Source organism: Pyxicephalus adspersus, chromosome 7, assembly GCF_032062135.1.
Source record: "Pyxicephalus adspersus chromosome 7, UCB_Pads_2.0, whole genome shotgun sequence".
NCBI classification, from domain to species: domain Eukaryota; kingdom Metazoa; phylum Chordata; class Amphibia; order Anura; family Pyxicephalidae; genus Pyxicephalus; species Pyxicephalus adspersus.
Window position 1 is genome coordinate 50,394,749 of NC_092864.1, and position 21,485 is coordinate 50,416,233.

General features: G+C 38.6%; 1 protein-coding gene and 1 long non-coding RNA gene across 5 annotated transcripts in view; one reads left to right on the forward strand and one right to left on the reverse strand.

Annotated features, from left to right (window-relative positions):
- Positions 1–386: 386 nt before the first annotated feature.
- The window catches only part of OSBPL6 (oxysterol binding protein like 6), a 116,578-nt gene continuing 95,479 nt past the window's right edge, over positions 387–21,485 (forward strand). For 2 of the 4 annotated variants that reach the window (XM_072418390.1, XM_072418392.1), the window contains exons 1-2: positions 387–696; positions 13,261–13,393. The gene's annotated coding sequence lies outside the window, so the exon portion shown is untranslated. The remainder of the gene's footprint in view (positions 697–13,260; positions 13,394–21,485) is intronic. The other 2 variants (XM_072418393.1, XM_072418391.1) reach the window with 2 other exon arrangements.
- The window catches only part of LOC140335630 (uncharacterized), a 51,994-nt gene continuing 51,044 nt past the window's right edge, over positions 20,536–21,485 (reverse strand). Inside the window, exon 3 of the long non-coding RNA XR_011921739.1 lies at positions 20,536–21,175. This is a non-coding gene — a long non-coding RNA (uncharacterized lncRNA). The remainder of the gene's footprint in view (positions 21,176–21,485) is intronic.

Genomic DNA, 21,485 nt, shown 5'->3' on the forward strand with positions numbered 1-21,485 from the left:
CTGGAGGAACCCCGGTTCAGAAATATGGTCCTAGATTGTCAGCTCAATTGGACAGGACACTTCTCCTGTGTCAAAGCTTGTGCTTGCAATGTATATAAGATTCTCATCTGCTGCTCCTATTTATTGTACAGCACTGCTTTGTATGTTGGTGCTTTATAAATGGATGTGAGCATGTACAGTTTATTGATAAATATTTATTTTTCCAATCAGTGGAGGCAATCAGCCTGGAAAGTAGTCATTGCACCCAGGGCATGTCAATCAGATGGCTCTGCACTGATCTTGTTGTGGTCCCAGCTGTGGCAATGATCCTGGATTAGCCAGATCCGTGCACACTCCATTCTCCAGCTCTTCCTCCCCTCTCTGCTGTCCCTATAGGATTGCACATGCCTCTCACTGCAGGGAGGGGCGATCGGTTACCGGCTACAGAACTGCAGAGAGAGAAGGAAGGGGGGCCCCGAATAGCAGAGAAGACAGTGCTGGAGACACGCCAGGAGGATCATCACACGTCTGATGGGAGCCAGGCATCTACTACCCGGCGGTGATCACACCCGGAGCCCTTCATAGGAGAGCTGAGGACCCAGGCGGTGATCATTAGGGGAGCAGGAGATCCAGGCATCCAGCAAGAGGCGGTGATCAGTCCGGGTTGCAGGTGACAGGGGCTGTCTCATGCATTCTCTGCTGCATCATTATCTGCTGGTAAGTGCATCACACAGCAGCCTCATACTGTCCTTGCAGCCTTCCACTGATCAGCATTACAAAGTGTGTTGTGCCTGCAGCTTCATACATGGCCATAGCGTCTCGCCTGGGTGGCACACTCAGAAAAAAAAAGTTGAATATTCAGCACTTTGTGGTATCGATCGGTAAGGTTGGCGAATCGGTAAAGTTTCGTGGCTGAGCAGGGTTAGGATTCACCAGTGTATGGAGCACTGCAGTCAGACATTCATTTCACCATGCTGCATGACAGCCCATGAAATTAAAGCATCCCCTGCACTCCTCCATGCTGAGCACTTGCTGAGACCCCTTCTGATCCCCGCACCGGTGACGTCATTGGGGTCTGTCAAAGCTGCATAGTGCTGTCTGTGACGTCACAATGCTGGCAGAATTCCTATAAATACCGTGTAGGGTAATACCTGTTCTCCCATAATGCTGCCTCACGTGTGTCCTCTTGTATTCATCATTTACCTAACACATTAGCAATGACAGGAGCAAATGGCTTGTCATAAATTAGCTCGCAGAGAGTTGTGATTTATGGAGCTTCTAGGATTGTAAGGTTTCCTCAGCCTGGATATGGATGCCATACAGGTTATCAATACATGTGGTAAGGTTGTGGATTCCGGTGAAGGATATAATGTATATCTTGTGAAGGAGGGAAGTAAACTGATACAAAATATATATAGTGTAATACAGGAAGGTCCGATGAGGCAACATGAGGCCAAAGTCAACCAGTGGGGAACACGGAAACCACCATTATTGACCTGTTTTTTATCATGACCCTACATGTCACTACAATGGGGTAATAAATGTATGTATGTATGTATGTGTATATATAACCCCTCATATACAAACATAAATACCACAGGAGAAGTATGGAGTATATGTCCAATGTTACAGTGGGCAGCCATGACAAAGGTGAGTCTGGGCCCTAACGAAACTCTAGTCACGCCATTAAACCTCACAGAATGCTCCATACCTCCCCTGTTCCACCATTTGCATACTTGACATATAAATAGAATGTTCCATACATCTCCTCAGGAATTCCTGTGCCGGTCCTACCTTTGCATACTTGGTATTCATGTCTATGAACTAGCACCCAGGACTTTACCTCTGCTACATGTGCACAGATTTACCTGCTTTTCTATCATTTATTCATACCTTTGTAGCAGTGTATTGAATATCTGCCGCTGCAAGAATATTACACTTCCAGGTATGTAAAAAACTTGCTACCCCTCTTGCAGATGTGGTGCATCCCTATGGCCTATATGTCACCACAGGATGGAGATGCAAGTGGAAGAAGCCACAGTGAATGATGGTGGGGGGGGATACAAGTATTTGGACACAATATCTACCAGCTAAATACTTGCTATCTATACTTGTAATGGCTTGTTGATACGCTGGCCCTTGGAAAGTAAACCCTTCTTTTATAGGTGACCACTTTGGTAAAGGTGACAGGATTACATCAAAGGGTTATGGAGAGAGGACTCTCATTGAGAGTCTCACTTAGTTGGTGACTTACTGGAGCAGCCTTTCCTGACTTTCTTCACATGGGGGAACCCCTGAAATACGTTTAAGGTCTTCAGGGAACCCCTGCTATAATTACTACAGGTAATCGTCTGGTTACATAGGAAGTTGAACTTGTATGTAAGTCCAAACAGGTACATTATTTTAATAAATGTAATTAGGATAGATGTTTGTCTCAACATATTATTGACATTCATTACCTTCTGGAGCAAGTTGTGCTTTGATATGCAAAAAGAAACAACTGCAAAGTTTGTCTTGCTCATTAAAGAGTTACAAGAGGCTGCAGAAGAGCTCAGTTTAGGCTGTGTTTAGCAAAAGATTTCTTCTGCAAGTCATGCAAACCGCTCCCCTTCCCCCTATCAAGCCTCCGTCCTGCACACGAGGGAGCAGGGAATCTCCATTTGTATCTAGGAGTCATCCGTATGTTGGGGACTACCTGTATATCAACAGCTCCACAGTATAAATTATCATGGTGGCCAGTGGGAAGAATACCTCTCAGTTTGCCGGCCAGTAGGAAGAATTATCACCCTTACAGATCATTGGTATTAGTGGAAAATGACCTGAGAGTCGGAAATTGCTCATTGCTCAAGGAACCCATAGAAACCTTTGCAGGAACCCTGGCTGAGAAACACTGTGCTAGATACTAAATAAACTATATAGAGACAGAGAACAGACATGTTTCATGTAAGCAATTAAGTGAAGCAATAGTACATTTATCAGCATTTTTATTTACAGCTTGGTTTATTTCTGGGTGTTGTGGAGCACTGTGTGTTGTATTATGCAGCGTAGGTCTATTGAAGTACAGCTTAAAATAATGGCTCCCCTGTGAACTTGCCTGTTTCTTGCATTCCTGTGTTTAGTGGTAGAACACATGTTGATGCAATAGTGTAAATAAGCCTAACCAAAACACTAATCTTGGCATGGGAGAATGGTGCTCATGGCTTCCTCCAGCCGCTAGTCTCATGAAGTGTTAAAGGAGTGTGGAGAAAGGACATTCTGCCTGGAATGCTGATTCTACGTAAGTAGTGATTCTTCTTATTAGAGCTCGGTTTTATTGTTCAGCAGTAAGTAATACAGTAATTGTGCCAATGTCAAGCCAAAAAGTTTTCCCCCCTCTTTGGGTTCCTTTTAAGTTTCACTTCTACCAGTGACTACAATAAAAAAAAAATTCTTGCTTCCTGTCCTGCTGACAATGGTTTCCCCAGATGGGACATTTGTAAAATTTGTAACAGGGAAAAATTGTATAACGGGGATCCAGTAAAAGAACAGAATTCAGATCTGTTGGGGGGTTCCAGCCTCCCCTCACTCTAATAAAAGCATTTAGACTTGTTTTCCCATGACTATTTTGCCAACCTGCAATGACTGGTCCAGGATCCTATCACAGCTGCATCCCTTGCAGTTGCCATCTCCACTGTCTCCTTTCCAGGTTCACCACAATCGTCTTTGGCCATTGGGTGACCACAGATGATATTGATCTATTGGCAGTGTCAGGAGTAAAGCTGGACACTCTACAGGCATACATCATGCAATGTACACCAAGATCTGCTAAAAGGTTTTTTTTTAATGCATGAATTTTTTAATTGCATGTTTTTTATATCAAAAAACTCTCCCTCTTGTTAATGTTTTCTTCTGATGAACTTACGTCTGCTTTAAGGGATTAGGAGTGCTGTTTATTTTGGGTACTTAAGCCATGAAACACATGGGATCCTCTGCTTCCCACAAGACTGGGCTGGTGAACAACTTTTTTTAGACTGGAGTTCTTCATTATGGACAGCTAAAGTTAGTTGAGTTGCTATACAACACAAAGGAAACTGTGAAATGTGTTTTATAAAATGTTGGTATTTAGTCTGCTGCCAAAGTAACTGCTTGTAAAGTCTCCAACTGCTTGTGACTCATAGTAAAAAGGGTGTCTCCTAAATGTTCTTTTATTCCAAGTCACATGTGTTGTGTGTCCCTTTCCCAACTTTTTCCACAAGAGAACTTTTATGGCAGTTACTTAATGCCAGTGCCGGATTTATGCATTCAGTCTGCTAGACTATTCCGTGTGACTGTCTTTAGTTTAGCCACATACGATTTTTTATCCTTACCCCATTTTAACACATTTATTGGCTGTCCACTTGCCTAAAAATATCCATCTTTTCTGAAACCTTTATTTATTGTCATCACATTTTTTTTTTATCACTTTTTTCCTCAACAGAATAGGCAGACAGATTTAGTCATTTCTACTCTCCACTACCTACAATAGAGATCTATGATATTTACTTCAGTAATCATCTATTTTAAAGGTGGTAATAAATGAATCAATTTGTGTGAATGGATCCTCACTTTAGATATATTATGAAACTTCTATTTTCTACATTTAGAAGCCTGTTCACATGGGAATAAAACCTGTTCATAATCTGATAAATCTGCTTTAATTCAAATGATGAATAAAATCTGTTCTGCACTTTTTGATAAATAGACTCTCGTGGGTAGGTGTTCATAGTCATTCTTTACTTTGCTATTGGAATGCTTTTATGCTTGAATAGCTAATTGCAAAAGTATGCATTTAAATAGAAAACAGTGTGTGACAAGCAAATCCTGCTTTTGACCTGCTTTGCCTGTAGTTCAGATGCACCTCAGTAGAGCATGCAACACCCAAAGAAATCCAACATTTCTTACACAGCCCCTGAACTGCCATGAGCACGGTTCAATGAAAGTTATCTATACACACATCATGGAATATGGACACTTACCCCTAGGATGACCACATTCACTACATGCTGACTGTACCATCCCCTTTAAGTATGCCAACTGAAGCAGTCAAGGAGATTCCTATATTATACAGTTTTGGTAAATTTTTGGTAAGGGATTATACAAAGATTGTTACACTTATATTGAGTTCTGACGAATAAAAAAGGAGAGCCATTCTATACACCCTAAGGTCATGGTCACATACAGAAAGAGACAGTTTGCCCCTTGAGAATTAGGGCGAGCTGTAACCCTACTCTTCCAGCAGTTTGGTTCAGGGTGTACAGGTCAGAAATGTGTGAACTGCATATTCATAGTGCAATATCATGCCAAACAATATAAACCAACATGGACAGCCACAATGAGGACCCAGCTGTACCGGCAGATGAGATAGCAGAAATTTGATCCTGGCTATTGGATGAGTAAGAAGTACTAAATATATGTCATAGCTGAATTCATAGCCCATGACTTATTTACACACAGCAAACCAGTTCACGAGGACTGAGCTAAAGGAAGATCAAGCACTTAGATGTCCTCTAAGCTTTTATTTAAAGCTGCACCAGGCGAGGAACATCTGAAATCTGGACTTTTCTTTTTGTCAAACACTTTGCTGTCCTGTATGTTTTATTAAAGCTCTCCAGGACTGCACAAGATAGACTATCGAGGGAGAACCTGAGTGATCCAGCAAACCTGGATTGAATTGCAAATCAAATGATTTTTAAAAAATCTATTACAGGTTTGGTGAATCACCCCAGTTTTCCAATGATAGTCTATCCTCTCTAGTTGTGGGGAACATTCATAAATGAGACCCATTGTCAGTTGTATATTTAACAGAACAATGGGGACCAATTAGGAGAAGTTCATTATTAGAATTTAGTATGTTTTAAGTGTAAGTGAGATTGCTTTTTACACTTCTCATTGATGCTCTATGATAGATAGACAATTGCTCTTCACAGACAGTGGAAGTACCTTTTTCTAACAATGTATCAGTCTGTTGACCTCTTCCCAGAAAATCTGTTACATTTCTTTTGTTGGCTCAGATTAATGACTTCTCTGTTGAACTTGGCACTTAATGCCTACACTTGCCCAATGCTCCCCTGCTCCATAAATCTTGATTTAATGTAGGGTTCAGTAGCATTTTACTTAGGCCTCCGTTAACCCCTATATGAGTAACAGAGCAAAAGTCTATGGCAAGAAGCAAGAGCACAAGGTTTCAGGATCTGCTATGAAAGGTTAGATTTTTTCGTGAAGTTCCTAATGTTAGAACTTCACTTACAAGTGTTGGTAAAATACTGCTAGGCTGAAAATGATATTCGGGCTATTTCAGACCAGTGGGGAGCTAAAACCATCTGCTACAGACTCATCAGCAGTCCCAACCTCTCTTTTCTTGCAGCAGTACAACATGACGCTTTTGACTGCACTGTTGTGGCATGAAGATCTGCACTGCAGCTGTGTGCAAATCTTGTTGCCTGTGGTGTGGTTTGACGAACCCAGGAGCTGTTGTGTGTGCATCGGCTAGTCTGAAAAGGGACCTTAATGTACAGAACAGACAAGCTCATGGGATGAAACTGATAAAATGGTACTGAGAAAAAGTTGGAAAATATATGTTGCTTAGGCGTTTTTGAACAACGTATGGCAACTTTTATAATTTCCATTTTTTGACACCACTTACACATATAAAATGATTACCATATAAATAAGTATTGTGATTAGTCAAATGACAGATGAGGGTTTAGATTCTGATTAACATTGTCAATGACTTATTTCCATCTTTGATTTTCTATTCTGACATCTCCCAACTCTCTCTCCTCTACAATCCATTATGAATGATGCAGCCAGACTTCCCACCACTCCTCTTCCAATGCCTGTCTTTGTAGTTCTCTTCATTGGCTTCAACTTAGAGAAGAAGCTCCTGTGCTTTGCCTTTAAATCAGACCACGGTTGTCCCACCTACCTTTCTAACCTGGTATAAAAATACACCCCTTGCCGCTCTTTGTTTCTCTAATGACCTACTATTACCTTCCCACTTAATACCTTGTCACATGCACGACTCCAAGACGTTTGTAGAGCTGCCCTGATACTCTGGAATGGTCTTCCATGTCCTATTTGACTTGCTCCTACTCAAAACCCACTCAAAACCCATCTCTTCAAACTTGTGTATCCATCTTCTTCTGTCTCCTAAACCCTCAGTACTTACCCACCATTCCATATCTCCCCTCTTATTGTGTACCCCCCCCCCCACCTCTTGGATTGTAAGCTCTTCTGGGCATTGTGTCCCTTTCTGTATTTGCCTGACGTTTGCAACCCCTATTTATGTACAGTGCTGCATAATATGTTGGTGCTATAAAAATACTGATACTTAATAATGATAATAATAATACTAATAATAATTTTCAGAAATTAGAAACCTGACACTGGTGTTAACCATTCTTCTTTATCCGAAACAAAGTACCTGACAGAGGTTCTAACCTTTCCCTGCTCTATCCAAATTATAATTCCTGACAGATTTGCTAGTCCCTGCTCTATTCATTATTAAAGTTTTGGTCAGGGTCAGGCTTTAAATCTTCACTGACATCATAATATCCAGTAACATCTTGGGCTCTCACAAACTCAGAAGGTAAGAAGTCATTTCTTCAGCATGGAGGGCAGAAAGTTGTCATTCATCAGAAGTGGCAGCCTTTGTACTGTTCTCAACACAGGTTTCTTTTAAAACTACAGTGTATGAAGTTAGAAAGGGTTGTCAAACCTCTGTTTGGATGAAAAAGCATTTCCTATTCATGAGCAGTCAAGCAATTCCTCAGAAGTGGGACTAGTCAAGAAGAACAATGAAAATGAATGGATGGACGGCATCCGTAGCAGCCAGATGCTGTTTTCATGTTCATTGTGTTCAAGTGTACAGTGTAATTTGGTCACCCTTTCAGGCTGCATTTAAGGGCTCAGATTTCATACCTAAACCATACCAGGTGCCCCCATCTGTGACCTGTGTTTTCAAGATTATGTTAGAATCTTTTCTAAATATATAATATATATATTAAAGTTTATATTTCCTATAGCAGAACTAAACCCTGGGCATACACACCTGTCCCTGTTCCATTGTAGGTGCTGCCATCATCTCCCTTTTTTTTCTTCCACATTCTGATTTTGTCTACCTTTATTGGCTAGGCTGGGATGATACAACGCTTGCTCAGGTGTCTAAGTGTTTATTCAGTCACCCGCAGGGGAAGCTGGGGTTGCACATGCATACATTTTGACAGATGGGTAGCAATTAGGCAGGTAAAATACTTATTGCAGATATGACATCACCTGTCCCTTTGGCAATAAGGCCTGATGCCAACTTTTTCACTTTTAAGTGTACCTGAACTCAGGACCATTTTTTTAAACAAAAACAGCCAAGCTCCCCATCTAAAGTCAATTTTACATACGCCTTTTGTTTGTACATCTTATGCTGTTTCCATAAGAGAATGACTGTTTTCTTTGTGGACAGTTCTTCTGACACATTACAGGAGAAGGTCAAAACAAGGTTAAACCAACATTCTTTATCATAGATCAGATAAGAAAATGTCAGATTAATAAGCCATGCAGGAAATGTCATTTTTAGAATTTGAAAAAAGCAAGCAACCCCCATGAGACAACAGGAAACATCCTCCAGTTTCATCCAGCAAGGTGAACTGACATTCTGCACTAATAAAATATTATTTAGGTATGAATGGCATAGCAGACATGAAATCAAAGAAATACATTTAATTCATCTAAGCAAATTTATTTTGTGACTCTTTTGCAACATTTTATAACTGTGGATCTTGCCAGTAATTGTACTTCCTGTGTGCAGATTACTGTTTCGTGATTGGCAACAGCATTCTCTCAGCCTGCTATGAACATTCCCTCAGTTGGCATTGACTGTCTTGCCTGCTGCAGACTTGATAGTCAACACAGCAACCAATAAAAGAAGTGTGCATGGCAAGCTGACAACACTGCTGTTATCTACTGCAACACAGTTGCAAAGCGTTTGCTTCAGCAGTCCCAAACAATTTTTGAAAGAAAATAGTTTACAGTCTAATAAAAAAAAGTGCAGTGGCAAAGTTTAAAGCAATGATAGCATAGGATGTAGGATATAGGTCCATGTTTGTGTCTGCAAGGTTACTTGGTTTCTTAATAATGGAACACTTTAAAACATAGTGAGGTGTAACCCCACCCCAATCAGTTTGACCCCTGGGTTCTTCCATTTCTTCCTCTTTTAGGACCTCAAACTTGTGGCAATTCTTCTAAAACTAGGACTGTTAAATGGTTTGATACTTTCGATTAACACATTTTCTCTTCTGTATTTCTGCTTCTTTCATTCAGATTGATTTCATAACTGGAACTTTTTAATGCACAAAGAAATCTAGAAATCCTTGTAGAGCTCTAGACTTACATAACATTTCCTCCCAGACTTCATTACCAGACTGATGCCCCTCTGGCCTGTTCTACTAACCTGCCTTTGTGAAGCCTCATGTTTTATTTATTGTATAGCAGTTGTAGTTCTGCCTTGTTCTGTGCTTAAATCATTATTCATGTATATACACAAACAATGTAATGGAAAAATCAGAATATGTCTAAACTCTTATACTGCACACACTTCCTCAATTTTCCATAGCTGAAAAGATTTGTTTATCATTTTTACTGAAAAGTTTGAATACAGATCTTCCACGAATGTCGTTGACAAGGTCGTTCGTGATCTGCCGTTATAAATCACTAATGACCAACATTATTATTCTTTGGACCTACAGCTTCTACAGCTACAGAGGACATAGGAGTGCTTCTCCTATGTCCTCCCTCTTCAGAACTGAAAATGGTTGCCCAGCAGAAAGCCCACCTATCTGTACATCCAGCATTCCCGAATTGTCACCTGAAACAATCATTATTGATCTTTTGGGCGACAGTATTTGAACGTGTGCACCTGATTTTTTGTTTTTGATTCATTGTTTTTGACTAGCACGTGAAGGTGCTAATATGATGAAACATAACTGCACAGTTCTGTTTTTTTTTATTGTGTATTTCTGAAAAGGCTTAATATCTTCTTCTTAATAAACTTTGGGAAGAAAATTGCACAAATTCAGAAACCATAGGGAAACATGAAATCTCCTATTACTAATCTGGCTGTTACAAAGCATTTATGCATTCTGTTTTTTACTACAGGTAGTCCCCGGGTTACATATGAGATAGGGACTGTAGGTTTGTTCTTAAGTTGAATTTGTATGTAAGTCTGAACAGGTACATTATTTTATCAAATGCAATTAGGACAGATGTTTGTCTCAACATATTATTAGGCAGCATGGTGTCAGTTATTGTATAAAATCCTCTCCGTGAGTTAATCACAAACAAAGCAAAAAACTTTATGGAGCCTAGACATTCATTAGCTTCTGGAGCAAGCTGTGCTTTGATATGCAAAAAAAAAACAACTACAGAGTTTGTCTTGGTCATTAAAGAGTTACAAGAGGTTGTAGAAGAGCTCAGTCTCAGCTGTGTTTAGTAAAAGATTTCTTCTGCAAGTCGTACAAAGCGTATATTGGAGTCATCTGTATGTCGGATGTCTTTAACCCGGGGACTACTTGTACTATGATTGTGTTACATAGTTTGGCTGTTGGTGCCCTAGGAAAAGGTACGTTTCCAATTTTTTTTTTTTGACAAAGAAACCAAGCTTTGGAAATATGTTAAACAAGTAAATGGGAAATATGTCACAAGTAAATGGGATCAGCCGTTTTTTTTCATAGTCCATAGAAAAAGCACCTAACTAATAACAGATGTAAATAACATGGACATTTTTATTGGCACCTCTTGAAAGTTACTGTCATTGGATTTTAGTGATCTTCCAAGCACTCTGTAGTATCAGAGGGGTCTTCCATACAAATTCAATCAATTTAAATCAGGAATAGTACTGTAATAACTTTTTTTTATGTGATATTTTGAGCTATTATTTGCAGCACCCTAAGGGAAGAAATATAGGGATAATGGACAAGCATTATTAAGGGGATGTGGAAAATCATTCCACAAACAAAATATCATGTTACCCACTGACTAGTATCTATTGGGGAAGGTGGGGGATAAATTGATTAGGCTGGTTTTAAAACAAGTCTTGGGGTCATCCCTATGTTCTTATCTCCTATAAAAATGTTCTGGTTCCAGTAACAGCACTTTGATAAAATGGTAAGCCACTTTGCTTATGCAGAAGCTAATTTCAAGAATGATTTAGGTAACTAATGTTAGTTGTATGTAAAACACATTTAAGCTTGGGCTGCTACTATGGAGAATTTCTGAAACCTAGTGCAATGTTCAAATAGGCTTTTGAGTGTGGTGTCTTGTTGGTGCTATAGTCATAGGTAAAGTCAATGGGAATCCCCTAAAAATGTCATACTGCAGTCTATTAATCATTTATTGGTCACTCAGAAACCAATTTACTGACACAGGAAGTAAACGGAAGAATCCATGTGACAACAACTGCTACTGAAACTGTTAGCTGTTTTAGGACAATCATTTCTTATTCTTGAACACTCATCTGAACATATCCTTATGTTGTTAAGGTAACTGTACTGCTGGAGTAACTTGTTGTTGCACCTGTAAGCATTGAAATCAATCTCTGTGTCCCTGGATAACTCTTTGGATCCCTCAGCCCTTCTTCTATTTGAAAATGAAAACAAAATATTAGCATTGCCATATAAGAAAGAAATTTCCTGCACTAGAAGTGGCATTTAGGTGACTTTAATTTGTCTTATACTATGCTTTAGTTACCTTGGTTGTTCTTGTTTGGACCTCATATAGTGTAAAGTTTTACATATTTTGAATAATGATTGAATTTTTATGTTGGTTTTCTATACAAAATGAAAGAAATTACTTTATTTAGATATTGTACATGAAGATGCTTCCCGCCTGCATTCTATCCTGCCTGATAGCTACGAGAGTAAATCGCACTTGGTATGGGATTTTAAAACAAATTAACTTCTTCGTGTTGTGTGTCTGGCCGTAGAGTGAAAATGTGACTTCATTTCAATTGATGTTTTAGTTTTTAAGTTTGAATGAAAAAAAAAGAAAAGAATGTTCTCTCCGTGATTACTTCCTGTTGAATATTGGAAAAAGCTCAATTACTGTCACTGTGTCTTAAACCTAAGACATCTAGAATCCATTTCCAGGAATAAAACGAATGACGCAGTTAGCTACATGCTGCTGTAGAGTTAACTGTTTGTGCTGGCCTTGGTTATGTTTTTGTATATGGTTGTAGATCTTTTTTTTTTTTTGCTTTCAATTAAAAAGTTCAAAGGCCTATTTACCAAAGGCAACTATAGATGGGGCCCACAGTTACAATCATATTGTAGGTTAAGCCAAATTTGAATCACAAAAATAGATACAAATAGACCCAAAATAATTTATTTATTTTCATGGCTTACCTGCATTTACCAGTTCAAGTCATTGTGTATGGAGTCAAAACTTGACTGTGCACCAGTAATCAATAGAAATGCTGAAAATAATTACCATAAATTAATACATCCATAGTATGTTGTTTTTAAAACATTTATTTAAAAGAGTAACACAAATTAAAAATACATAGGCTCAGTTTCAGTCAATTTTACAGGTTAAAGTATGTTGTTGGCTATGATGGGTAACTTGCTTTTGAATGATCTTTTGTACATGGTTGTTGGCAACCAATAGATGGTGCTGTGTCCTTGTGTAAAGTGTGTAACAAACTGTTATTAAACTGAACATCAGCAGTTGCTATACACTTTACATGAGAACACAGCACCATCTATTGGTGTGACTTGAATATAAAACTTTTTTTAAGGTTTTAACTAAGATTTTGAGATTAAAAAACTATCTTTTATAATTGAGTATATATTATGCAGTTTTAATGGCTATTTATTTCCTTTTGTGTAAATGCAGGTGATTGGATTCACCCATTTTCTTCTCTTTTAGGAATTCCATGGCAGAGATCAGCGGTTTAGACAAAAGTGCATTGTCCGTACTAATTGCTCACTTTTCACTACGGCCAAAATTTAATTTTAGGGAAAAATAATATACAAAAGAGAAACTGGACATTATTAATTCATAGTCTGGCACTATTTTCCACTAGTTTATTGCACATTTATTTCTGAACATCTTCTTCCTCTTTATTCAATGTACTATTTTTGCCAAACTATTTGGCTTGTATTTATTTTCAATCAGAACAAATATGTCATGTTGTCTGTAATGGCAGCAAGTTTGTGTTTTGCAAAGAAAAGCTATTTGTTGATAAAACATTAGCTCTTGATATATTTTGACTTTCAGATTTCAAATTGAAGCACTCCATCACAGATTACGCCTTGAATTGCATAAGGAATGTCCTTTTCCCTCTACCTTGGTACAAGGAATGAAATGGAATAAAGTGTTCGCTCTCCACAGCCATAAGCAGCAGGAAAGAGTGAGTTGTCAATGAATGTTCTTAATAAAGATTATTTATTGATCAAATGGGATTCCATTACAGTGGGCTGAAGTTTTAGGAGGTCTTCATTAAGTTGTAGATCTGTCCCTATATAATCAGTCAGTGGTCAAATCAGTAGAATAAATGCCCATGTTTTTATTCGCCATGATTTATACTTTTATTTGCCTTTTTTTTTCAAATTGTGTTAATGAACATGAAAATGCATATGCAGTGGTTGTTGTATGTATTTGTCATAATGACAATTGTAGGGCAGTAGGGCTAGAATTGCCAAGCACCATCATATGAATATGCACAGAAATAGATAACTTTTTGTAGCTGGAGTGATGTCCCATTAGGGCCATTCTACTTAAACCATGAATATCCAGTCACATGATAACTGTATCTGGTTAGATATGTGGATCATGTTATTTGTTGTGGATGATTTGTAACTTCACTAGATTTACCCAGGTCCACACAGTTACTTTGGCTGTAAGCACACAGTAACCATGACCTGTTTTTACATGCTCCATAAACTGCCTTAGAAGAAAGTTGATTTCCAATTTTTAGGAACATTGATCAAAACTAAAATACAACTAGAACATGAAAACTGACGTTTTTTTCAGAATTCCTTTTGTTCCTTGTTGTAAACTCTGATATACCTTTATATGTTTGGCCGTCCATCTTTGTGGCAATAAGGTGGAATGGCAAAGTGGCTCAGTGGGTAGAACTTGCAACACTAGCATTCCAGATTCAAATCTTAAGCTACGTACACACTTTCAATTAGTATCGTTGGTAAACGAACGACGAATGATCCTGCACGATATCTGCAAACGATCGTACGCCACCGATCCTGTACATACAGATAACGACACGATCGTTCGCAGATATTGTACACACGATAGATGCGATCGTTTGAACGATACAGGAAGTAACGTGCACCACAGGAAGTGAGGGAATGTTCGTTCATCGTGCATACTCAGACCATGGACGATCACTGAACGACCGTACACACGATAGATGGTCAACGATCGTCGTCCAATCCGATCCGCCGGTCCGGTCGTTCATTTCCAACGACTATCCTCGTTCGTCGGCGTCGTTGGTTACTTTTTTTACTAGCGATTTTTGGCCAATCGGTCGTTCGTCGTTCGTTCGACGTTCATTTCCAACGATAAAAATTGGAAGTATGTGAGCAGCTTTAGCCAGAATACTATCTGCATCCTAAAACATAATGCTAGGTTGATTGGCTTCCTCCCAAAATTTGTAGGGATAGTAGATTGTGAGCTACTCTGAATAAAAATCAGTGGCATGACTAGATCACTGTAAAGAGCTGTGTAATATAATATGCCGGCACTTTTAAATACTTGAAAATGATGATAATAGCAGTACGAAGGTAAACGTATCAGATGTGTGTTTGACTGGTCACCTGTCTCTGTCTTTAGGCAAATCAAATTATAAAGCAGCTCTTCTTTCTGTGACACCCACTTATAAGCACAAACACAATTCACCAACTGAAAGTTTTTCTCCTGTAAAATCCTGACTTCAAAGTGAGATCGCTTGTCTGCTGTTTAAAAGAAACTCTGATAGTAAAACATGTCTGTAAGGAGAAAGCTGTCAAAATGTTCAGTACCTCTTTGATTTTCTGCTGTGGAATGTCTCATAGACTCCTAGCAATGCGAGTGCCCGGTTTATGGATAGGTTTCATTTCTATAGTCCAATATTGCCTGGACATCCTGATCTCTCACTCAGTCTTTCAGAGTTCAAGATAAAAAGTTGCCCGCAGTATAGGCAGGGATGTTGCTAAGGTGGCGTGCAGCCACGTGAAAACACTTATTATGTGTATCTTGAATTACTTCCCTTCAGTGTCCTGCAGTTCCAAGACATAATTTTTGGTGATGAAGTGAATGTGGCTTCCCTTTTTTACTAACCTAAGTGAATATAATTTCAAGTACATCTAACCCACTGTCACTGACTAGGGCTTCACTTTGCAGTAAGGATGTTTTTTTTATTTTTCTGCTGCTTAGCTGTCTTTTCAGCAGCAAAGGTCTTCGTCTGATGGTACCATGATGGCGTGTGTCATGCATTTACTCCCCCCTTCAAATTGATAATGGGATTACACATCTTGTCTAGCTGTCTTCATTTTGTTGACTTAGCCCTGGCCACAATTGCTGACATCAGCTATTATGGCATAAAAAGCAGCATTAGCGTCCTCTAAAACACAGACAGAGCCCTTGCTGCAGTAAGTGTAACCAGCCAGCCTCAGATAAACTAGTGATGCCGCTACTCTTTTATGCAGTCTAAATTGTGATTTGTTTACTTGCCCGTTAAGTAGCTGGTTGTCTATTTCATTGGGTGTGCTCAGCATGCTAAAAAAGCTTTTCCTCAATAATTTTCCATAACAGGAGCAAATTCATGATGTGTTCTCTGAACAATGCTTGGAGTACCTACCTTACTTTCCCTCCATTTAGGCGATTTCTGATAATGCGTTGGTGTGCTTGCGTCAGAATGTGTGGGAGCCATTATTTGCTGTTGTTCAGATTGTGTATTTCTCACATCCTTGTACTTTAACCCAGCCATTTATTTTCCTGTCTTACATGGTTGGTAAATGTACGTTTATTTTCTGTTGTGACGACAGAACATTGCGTACATTGTTATGTGCAGACGTGATTTTTGCAATACATTGTTATTAAAGAATACTTCTAAACAGGAAATGTAATATGTATAATTTTATTACTTTTACCAAATCTATTGGTTTCTCAAAGTATTTTCATTCTAAGGGTTTTGTAATTGAAAGGACAGTAGCCTAAAATGACACCAGTGACATTGATTAGGGGTTGTATTCTGAAAATAAATTCCATTGGGATGATCAAGAAAATTGTTTCACCTTGAAAATCATGTTTTTGCAAATATCAAACTTTTGATGACAAGTGCACTAATTGTCATCTGATTGTTAACTGCATTATAGTCTGCCTGCTGATTTGACATAGTGTTGTCATTAAAATTGCAGAAAGGGTCGAGGGACACATGGGAACTTGGCTAAAAATAAGTGTTGGTTTTCTGTAGAAGGAAACCTGTTATCTGGAAAATTCGTTTTTAATACTGCTTACTGACTTTTGGGTTAATTGCAGAGCCCCCCCAACATGATTTTGTCAGCAAAATTGCTAGGGGGTAAGGAGATCTGTAGAAAAAGAATAAAAAGCATGTTGTTTCTTCTAAAAAAAAAAGACTAAAAAAAGCCAGAGAAGAGACTAGTTCATAAGCTTTCCAATTATGTCTAGCAATAGGTTTTCATCCCATTATATATATATATATATATATATATATATATATATATAAATATTTCTAAATATTCTTACCTAGTTTCTTAAAATTACTTTTTCTGTACTTACTTTACTTCAACAAAAAGGAAGCATCAACATACTTTAAATCCCCTGAGCATAAATCTATAAGTATTCATACAAAGAACATGAGATGCCATAGCCTAAACCACTTTAGGATTCCTATGTACATAACAGTTTTAAGTGGTACACATTTACAGATTGAATCTAAACTCCAGCCTTAACTTTAATTTATGTCTTTTGTGCAAAACTTAGGTAGTGTTGTTCTTCTGGACAGGACCTAAAGGTACAAACATTAGAAGTTCTAGTAACTTTAATGATACTTACTTATTTCTGGGCTAATATATGTCCATTCCTAATCGTCTACTTCTCCCATGTATACTAGCGATACTGATAAGCTGCTACAGATGAGCAGTATTCACTGCTACTGTGATTCTTCCATACACATCTAACACTCAATTCAGTGTACCCAAGCCAGATATGATATGCAGTGTTTGTTCTTCTGGAGATTAATAATGTGGCCAATGATGTCATCAAGCCTAAGAGAAACAATTTGTACAAAATGAAGACTTTCTTTGGAAAAAAAATATGACAACATTTCTTATTGCGATGGGAAAAAGGAGCTAGGAAGTGATCAGGAAATTTGAGTGAAGCTTTAGAGACCTTTTCACCACCCCTTGCCCTGAGAACGATCTACAAGCTGACAGAACATATTACGTCTTCTAAGAAGCACTGTCTGCGGCAGCAAATTGAGAATGCTAAACAAAGACATTAGGACCATAATTATATTTTTTATATTAATAATAATTATATTATAAAGTTTTTTTTTGTTGCACATGACAGTGTCTATTTCATTGAAGAAAACAAGTAATGTCTTGTTATGTCTGGATAACTGGGCCCATGTGGAATGTCAAAGCTATTACAAATTGAATTGAAATGCTACCCTTATTTTTAATGTGTGCAAACCACAGCCTAAATGTCTCCTCATAAAATTTTATTTGCTGATCTTTTCCTAACTTAGCTTTAAAAATTGATTATACTGGTAGATAGGATCTATATAATTTAGTCTTCTCAAGGCTGTGGGAATTAGAAATTTCCCGTGTAGAGGATGGTCCTCCTAATGAAATCAAACTATCTTCTGACTGGGCAAGTAATGGTTAAAGCAGACATATACTGTATTGTATAACTAAAAAAAATATTCATAATTGCTGACCTAAACCTGCTTATGCTAGTTAGATTCCAATGAGGTTTCATCTTCCTGAAACGGGAAGCTTTAACTTGGCACCACACCTAGATTGGCACTGCCATCTTTATTTCAGTTTTTTAGCTTGAGCTGGTTTCCTTTTTGTTTTTAGGTGCTATCCAGCAAATACCAATATTGAAGGTTGCTTAAGATTCTTTCCACAGTTAAGCATGTGATATAAGGTAACACTTCTGGCATCATCCACCTCAGTTTGTTTCTCTAGAATAGCGTTTCTTAACCAGGGTTCCTCCCAGAATTTTTCAGGGATTCCATGAGCGATGAACAGTTTGTGAGTCTCAGATCAGTTACCACTGACACCCATAATCTTTTTTACTCTCTGTAATGGTGAAATTCTTCCCACTAACCAGCAATGTAAGAGGCATTCTTCCCACTGACCACCATGCTAATCTTCTGTGAGCTATGGATATTCTGAATATTGTCAGGGGTTCCCTAAGACCTGAAGGTTATTCAAGGGTGCCCTAAAGGGAAACTTTTTCAAAAGGTTAAGAAAGAACACTATAGACCTAAGATGGACAAAAACTCTTTTTTTCTGGTCTCTACCACCATACTTGGAGCCCTGGGTAGAATTTTTTTAGGGTTCATAAAACTCCCTCTTTTATGTCAAAGCATTCCCACATAACAGCGGCGAAACCTTGGTATAAAAATCAAACTGCAAATATTTTATAGCCAGATCTACATATTGTGATTATTATTTTATTTATGTAGCATTATCCCCACAACTGTGCATTCTGAAGTTCATGTACAGTGAGGTTTTTTCCCACTCCTCTTTGCAGATCCTCTCCAAGTCAGTAAGGTTTCGAGGCTGATGTTTGGCAACTCGAACCTTCAGCTCCCTCCATAGATTTTATATGGGATTAAGGTCTGGAGACTGTCTAGGCCACTCCAGGACCTTCATGTGCTTCTTCTTGAGCCACTCATTTGTTGTCTTGGCTGTGTGTTTTGGGTCATTGTCATGCTGGAATACCCATCCACGACCTATTTTCAATGCCCTGGCTGAGGGAAGGAGGTGCTCACCTTGATTTGACGGTATATGGCCCCGTCCATTGTCCCTTCGATGTGGTGCAAGTGTCCTATCCCCTTAGGAGAAAAACACCCTCAAAGCTTAATGTGTCCACCTCCATGTTTAACGGTCAGGATGGTGTTCTTGGGGTCATAGGCACCATTCCTCCTCTTCCAAACACTGCGAGTTGAGTTGATGCCAAGGAGCTAAATTTTGGTGTCATCTGACCACAACACATTCACCCAGTTCTCCTCTGGATCATTCAGATGTTCACTGGCAAACTGCACATGTGCTATCTTGAGCAGGGGGACCTTGCGGGCTCTGCAGGATTTCAGGCCTTCACGACGCAGTGTGTTACCAATTGTTTTCTTGGTGACTATGGTCCCAGCTGCCCTGAGATCATTGACAAGTTCCCCGGGTGTAGTTCTGAGCTGCTTTGTCACTTTTCTCACGATCATTGCAACTCCACTAGGGGAGATCTTGCATGGAACCCCAGACCGAGGGAGATTGACAGTTATTTTGTGTTTCTTCCATTTGCTAATTATCGCACCAACTGTTGTCACCTTCTCACCAAGCTGCTTGGTGATAGTCTTGTAGCCCAGCCCAGCCTTGTGTAGGTCTACAATCTTGTCCCTGACATCCTTAGACAGCTCTTTGGTTCTGGCCATTGTTAGTTTGGAATCTGATTGATTGCTTCTGTGGACAGGTGTCTTTTATACAGGTACTGTAACAAGCTGGGATTAGGTGTACTCCCTTACAGAAGGTGCTGCTAATCTCAGCTCATTACCTGCATATGGTGAAGACACCAGGGAGCCTGAAATCTTGCTGCTTGATAGGGGATCAAATACTTCATTACAATGCACATCAAGCTCTGACTTTTAACCACTGGGTTTTTAAGGATTCTTTTGTTGTTAGTCTGTCTCACAGCTACAATAAAACTACCATTACACTTATAGACTGGTCATTTCATTGTCAGAGGGCAAACATACAAAATCAGCAGGGGATCAAATACTTCTTTCCCTCACTGTAAACCTATTAGAAATATGGATGTACCTCCTAAAGTGATTCAAGTAGTGTGGTTAAAGTGATGTTCTGGTGCTAGAAAACAGTAATTGTAATTGAATTGTGTCCAATAGATAGATATGGTCAGCAGACCTATTTATCATTCAAGGTAAGGAAGAATGTGATAGACAGCTTTTTTTGGCAACAAATGAAAAAACTATTTTACTTGACACTTTCTTCCTTACCTTGAATAGCAAACATAGGCTTGCCAACTACATATCACCTTGAAATTAGATTACCCTTGGTATCCCACTCTCCTTTACTCATACTATATTTTTTTATCATGTAAAATGTGTTTTAAGATGCTTTTATATTATCATAAAGAAAAACAATAACAAAAACCCATGGCCCCTTGATGTGACTGGGAGGGGCTGGTAATCTTCAAACATCAACTGTGCGGCTAAAAGTGTCTTGTTGCTTTCGGGAATCGCGGTGCAATCTGCCACAGCCACGTAATGCCATATGCAAAAAATGTCTCCTATCTCTTCTCATTTACTTTAATGGGATTTCTAGTATTCTAGTCTATTTTTTAACAATGGTATATTCTCACTTGGATAATCCATACTATTTTTAATGGAATAATGCTATTTATCTACTCCCCAGATTAATGTATGCATTTAGTGCAGAAACCCTCCTAAAGTATTTTTACTATAAACTTCGTCATTCCTCTTTTTCCAAATCACTTTAATTTTTTTCTTTATTTTGCTGTTGGCTAACCTCCACCATAGGGAGACCATAGAGATTCAACAAGCAACAAAATAAAATTCCCTTAATGAGGTAATTATAGCCATGTAACATGTCGGCTCTGCCCTCTGTGTAATTTTAAATGCAGAATTGTTACGTCTGATTAGTTTGTTTTTTAATACAGCCAGTATTACGCTGTCTAAAAGAAGTATAACATTCTATCATCAATTCTGTCTATCTACAACACAGACAGTTTTCTCATTAAATAGGAATCTGATTTCTTTATTTTTGAAATTTCTTCGCACTGAAAAAAGTGCCTTTTTATGATCATCTTGCTGTTCAGGGAACTCTACAAATAGCAGCATGAAATGGACTTGAACATTCTGTTAGATGTTTCTGTGCTCTGAGAAATTCCCCAGTTATGAATCAATTGATACCTGTGTAATAAAGAAAAGCTTTGATTTATGAAGGGGAAGGGGGGTGCAGCTTTCATGTTACATTGACAGTTTTGTATTCATTAGAAAAGGTTAAAAATAAAAGTAAATATATACATTCCAAATCCTTACGTGTATATTTCCAATTAATGGAATAGAATTTTATTGCAGCCACTTCTTTTTCTACATGCATGCTGCATGTTATTTCTCAGAGTGGGTATACCAATGGTGACAACTGTGGGCCATGCCTACAAAATGTGCCTTGGCAAGGCAGGTTGTAGTCCTTACTGGAAAGAAACTGACAGCTTGCAAA